Below are 6,449 nucleotides of genomic sequence, written 5' to 3'. Positions count from 1 at the left end.
TAAGTTTCTTAAGGTCAGGACTCAAAACATGAATATATCCTCAGTGTAAAATATTTTCAAATATAGACAAATAATTGTCCTTCTGCCCCCTACCCCACAACACCCCTTCCTATTTCCCTACTCAGAAATTACCTGTGTTAACAGTTTGATATGTTCTTATTACCATTTTCAGTGTGTTTACATGTACATAAAGAAATATATGTTGATTGAATTATCTTTTCTCTGGTCTCTTCAACTATTCAGAGGCCAAAGCCTCAGGAAAGAAGGACAATGGGCAGAGCTTGGGACCCCATAGCTCTCCCCACTCTGTGTTAGTCAGGATCAGCTTTGGGAGCAGAGCTACAGCTTGTCCTGGGAACCCTACTGTGGGGAGAGAACAGCCAGACTACTAGGAGCCACAAGGAATATATCCATACCTGTGCAAGCCACAATTCCTTATAATAAATTATTACTAGCAAAGAAAGTCATGTTACTGCTAGAAAGTTTCATATTGTTTCCTAAACATCTTTCATAGAAGCCAGTTGAGTGAAGGCAGATTCCAAATCTACTCTTATAGGCTTAGGGCTTGTGGCTAAACTCTTCCTGATGAGGCCTGCCCTACAAGAGACCTTACTGAGCTAAAAGGAAAAACAGAATTGTATGCTGATGGCTGAGGTGAAGGTGGTACAGATAACCTTACTATGTACAGACCTATGCCAATTCATAGGCCCCCTTTTAAAAAATCCATTTCCTTAAAAAAGCCTTTTAAGGTCAGGTCCTAAGTCCTGGGATAGGACTTAGGATAGGACTTATGTGTGTAGTATTATACACACATACACACAGCCTCTCTGTGACTTGTTTTAGAAAACTTCTTGCTGCTTAAAACTTTGGGCCTCCCATGATCTACCAGCTAAAATTTAACTCTAGCCTGATAGTCAGGGTTCTTCACAATCTGGCCCCAAGCCACCTTCTTATTCTCATCTCTTGCTACTTTGGTCCAACTCCAACAGATTAGAGTTCCCTGAAAATGCCACATACTTGTTTTTACATTGGAAAAGCTTTTTTAAATTATGAATTATTCCAAACTTATTGAAGACCACCAAAAATAAAATTTCATATGAAACCCATACTCTTCCTCCATAAAGATAAGTAGTGTCCATTCTTATATATTTCTGAATGTTTATTACAGAAATACCCTAAATATATTTTTGGGTTAAACAAGTAATGTTACTTTGCATCAGATGGGACATATATATATATATATATTTTTTTTTTTTTTCCCCCCAGCTTGCCTTTTTCACTCAACATTATGCTTCTGATATTTATCCTTTGCAAAGATTAATGTTATGTGTTGAGTTGGCCACAGAAGACCCAGCCAGTTGGTTAGAGTATTCCTGGTGCATCTGAGAGGGTGTTTCTGGATGACATTGAGTCTGTAGACTGAATAAAGCAATTGCTCTCCCCAGTGTGGTTGGGTCTTATCCAATCCATTGACAGCCTAAATAGAAAAGGTAAAGTAAGCTCATAAAAGGCTTCCCTGGTGGCTCAGTGGTCAAGAATCTGCCTGCCAGTGCAGGAGACACAGGTTTGATCCCCAGTCCGGGAAGATCTGCTGCAGAAGGAAATGGCAATTCACTCCAGTATTCTTGCCTGGAGAATCCCATGGACAGGAAAGCTTGGCAGGCTACAGTCCATGGGGTCACAAAGAGTCAGACACAACTTACCAACTGAACAACAACAGCTCATACAACTCAACATAAAAAACCAACCCGATGGACAGAAGACCTAAATAGACATTTTTCCAAAGAAGATACACAGATGCCCAAAAGGCTCAACACTGCTAATCATCAGGGAAATGCAAATCAAAACTACAATGAGATATCACCTCATACCTATCAGAATGGCTACTGTCAAAAGACCACAAATAAATGTTGGCAAGGATGTGGAGAAAAGGGAACCCCAGTACACTGTTGGTGGGAATGTAAACTGGTGCAGCTATTATGGAAAACAGTACTGGAGGTTCCTCAATAAACTAAAAATGGAACTACCATATCATCCAGTGATTCCACTCTTCGGTATAAACCTGAGGAAAATGAAAACACTAATCTGAAAAGATAATATGCACCCCAATGCTCATAGCAGCATTATTTATAATAGGCAAGATAGGGAAGCAATCAATGTGTCCATCAACAGATGAATAGATAAAGAAGATGTATTTATACAAACAAACACACACAAAATGGATTACTCAGCCAAAGAGAAGAATGAAAATTTGCCATTTGCAACAGCACAGATAGACTTAAGAGGGTATTATGCTTAGTGAAATAAGACAAATACTCTGTTATCACTTTTATGTGGAATCTTTAAAAAATATATATGTCAAACTATTATAAATCAATAATACTTTAATCTTTTTAATTAAAAAAATATTTATTTGACTGACCAGGTCTTAGTTACAGCATGTGGGATCTTCAATCTTTAGTTGTGACATGTGGGATCTAGTTCCCTGACCAGGGATCAAACCCAGGTCCCCTGCATTAAGTGTGCAGTCTTGGCCACTGGATCACCAGGGAAGTTCCTTTAACTTTTTTAAAAGGTAGAGTAAGAGGGCAGTCTTTCTACTTGACTGTCTTCGAGCTGGAACATTTGTCATCCCCTGCCTATGAACTTGGACTGCAGCTTTCACTATTGGCTTTCCTAGTTTTCAGGCTTTTGGACTCAAATTGGAACTATACCATCAACTATAGCCTTCTTGGATCTCTAGCTTGCTGACTATAGGTCCTGAGATTTCTCAGACTCCAAAACCACATGAAACAATTCCCTATAACATTTTTGAAAATTCATACATAAATATATATATGTCCTACTGGTTTGGACTACACATCCATATTAACAGGAAAACTTAGCTCTTCATTTTAGTTGTTGTATAATATTCCAATTACATGAGATTAATTTATTCCATTTCTCTAGTGGAAAGATCACTGATCTTTCCCCCCTTTTCCCCCACTTATAAACAGCAGTGCAATTAGTTTCCTTGTTCTAGTTTCTACAAAAGATACTTAGCTTTACTAGTTACTAAGTTGCTTTTCCAAAAGTTATGTCAATGTTACTCACACTGGCAACATTTCCTCATTCTGTTGGTGTAAAGTGGATTCTATTTATTTTACATATCATTGATTTCTAGTAAGGTTGATCACCTTTTTATTGATTATCCATTGGCATATTCACTCTCTAGGAATTACCTATTCATATCCTTTGTTCCCTCCCCTATCTCCTTTTCTTCCTATTGGGTTGTCCCTGTCATTTCTTTAATTATATACATTCTGGATACTTGTATTTTGTTAAGTTATATGTGCTGCAGGCTTGAGATAATCTTTTGGAACTTTTCTATTTGATGGGGGGTGTTGGTGGGGGGTATTAGTAAGAACCCCAACATTGTCTGCATCTTCATGTACAGGTCTTCCCAAAACAGGCCCAGAGATAATTAATCTGAGATCAATTTTCCTGCAAGTTCTTACCTGGGGATGGGGTTTGGGGCTTGTGATGTTTCCCAGACCACATAGGAAGTATGCATTTAGGTTCTCAAATTCATATGAAGTATGGGCCCAGAATTTGAGGATATTCGCAAGAGCATCCTGACCTCACAAGCCCAAGCATTCAAACATCTTTGCTTTCTCCTTTTGCCAACTGCATGGATTTTTCATAGTTCCCTCCTTTTGCTGTTGCTTTAACGCGAGGTCTCAGTTCAGCTCCCTGCATGGGGCCACAGCCTTGTCTCTTGTCAGCATTCAAACCCCAGTCTTTATTCCTTCAGTAACTGCATCAAACATTTTGCCTTCTGCTCTAGTTTTCAACTGCTTTGCATCTCTTGTGTCCCTTTCTTAGAAGCTCAGCTGTGCATTAAAGGGAAGAAAAACAAAAACCACCTCAAGTTTATCCACCATTTCTAGATGTTTGTCTCAAGTTATTTCATATCAACCAGAACTGATATCTTTCATATACTCCTATCTCTCCTAAACATAATACCTTCCTATTCCTGTTTTCCTGGCAAAGCTCTACTCATCTTTAATGGTCCAGCTCCACTTTCAAATTTTCTCTCACCTTGCCAAGAACAATTTAGAACAGTTGCTATCACATTGTATCAACCACTTTCCTTACTGGTGTCTGAGCTCTTTGAAAGTAGAAACCAGATCTTGTTCATCTTTGTGTCTCTAGCTTCTCTGCCACAATGCCTATCATCAAGTAGGCACTTGATAAATATTTCATTGAAGTGAAAGTATCTTCTTGCAGGCATATTGGATCTAAAGTCTGAAGAACTGCCTTTAAAATAAGCATACTACTACCCACTAACTACACTCATGATTATTTTTAGGACTGTGAAAGCTCTGTTGTGTCCAACTCTTTGCGACCCCATGGACTATACATATACAGTCCATGGAATTCTCCAGGCCAGAATACTGGAGTGGGTAGCCTTTTCCTTCTCCAGGGGATCTTCCCAACCCAGGGATCAAACTCAGGTTTCACTCATTGCAGGTGGATTCTTTACCAGCTGAGCCACAAGGGAAGCCCAAGAATACTGGAGTGGGTAGCCTATCCCTTCTCCAGTGGATCTTCCCAACCCAGGAATTGAACCAGGGTCTCCTGCATTGCAGGCGGATTCTTTACCAACTGAGCTATCAGGGAAGCCCTGGCATGGCTTCCCAATTTATAGCAGCTTCCCACTTAGGGTCAAGGTACAATCCGAACACTCATTTATAGAATGTGGATAATAATCCCTACTTTTACAAAGTGTTCTGAAGTTCGCTGAAGTTGTGAAATCATCTTCAAAGCAGTTAAGCCCTATACAAACGTGTTATCTTTTCAGTAAATAATAAAGTTAAAACTTCATGTGGGATCTAGTTCTCTGACTAGGGATAGAACCCACACCCCCTATAGTGGAAATGTGGAGTTTAATGGCTGGACCTCCAGGGATCTCTCAAATTCTTTTATATTCAAAAAAGGAGAGGTAATGCCTTGCTTCTCTTATAAATATTCCTAGTTCTCGGGTAGGGATGATGTGTTTGCATCTAACCTGCTCTCAGGCATGAAACCTTCCAAGGCCATCTATAAATCTGGCCTCACAACAGTCTTGCCATCCCAGTTAACACGATTACCTTCCAGTTCTGGATTCAAACCCTCTAGCATTCTCACTTCCCTCCAATTCCAACTATATGCTCAGAACAAGCCCTGTTCCTATAACCGACTCTAATCTCAATTCAGTCATCCAAAGTTAACTCTTATCAGTCTATGCTTCTGACTAGAAGTTTCTTCAACAACTATTCTTCCTTATGTGAAGTCTTGAGAACTGTTACAGTATAGTGATTAAGAATAGAGACTCTGAGTTTGATTCTTTACTAGGTGTTTGAGTTTAGCAAAGTTAGCCTATTTTGCTGTATTTTAGTCCTCTATAAAGCGCTTGATACTGTACTGGTACGTAATAAAGAGTTATGTGTTAGCTATTATTATTTTAATTTTACCACGTGTCAGATTAACTGGGCCAACTAATTCAATCGTATTTACAAAGCAATTGTTCAAACTTCAAAAGGCATACATATCTTGTCTGACTTTCCAAAGCATTTTCATGTTTCACAATTACTATTCAACAATATGGTAAGTTGAACTAAATGTAAGACTTTAGTCTTTTAGTCTTCCTGACTAGTTCTGACTAAATAACTACGTAAAATTTTTTAGAACTTAATTTGCCCTTGTGCTATATATAGTAAGTCTTTTTTAAAATCCAGTCACTTGGTAAGATAAATTTAGTAGGGTCAATATCCCAGTAATGTCAATGAACATCAAATGAGTGTCTGATTCTTAGAACAATAACCTACAATAACCTATTTCTTTCCATTTTTATCTGTCTCCTTAACATTGTTAAGGAAGCACTCCATATGTCTTAATGTACACAAGAGCATCTGGAAATATTTTGATAATCTGAATATTCACTAAATGGAAAATATTCTAAGAGATAAATACTACTATTGGTAATTTTGCCTTAAACCTCAACTGTAGAAAAATCTAGACTAGGAAAATTGATTCTCCATGGCCTAAAAGAGAAACCAGAATTAAAAGAGAAAACATTGGTTTAGACTCACTTATTGCTATCTTAGGATGTTAACTGGCAGTCTCTGTAGTCAATAAAATGGGAAATACAGGAAATACTCAGGTGTCTTAGCTCTTCAACCAGTCTTTGCTGCTTAGGCAATATACATGCTTTTATTTGCTCAGTATTTTTTCTTATGAACACTACACATGTTTATTTTTTCTTAAAATATAAAGCCTTAAAATGCAGGTACTCTCTCTCTAGCATATGCCCAGAAAGGAAAAACTTGGTGTCCAATGGCCTCTAGAATCAGACCTGAAAAAGTTATTAATCAGACTGTGGATTCAGGGAACTGGGGATAGAGTCACTAAAGAGGTTGAGACAGCAG

Source organism: Dama dama, chromosome 3, assembly GCF_033118175.1.
Source record: "Dama dama isolate Ldn47 chromosome 3, ASM3311817v1, whole genome shotgun sequence".
Taxonomy (NCBI): Eukaryota; Metazoa; Chordata; class Mammalia; order Artiodactyla; family Cervidae; genus Dama; species Dama dama.
This window is presented reverse-complemented; position numbering follows the sequence as displayed.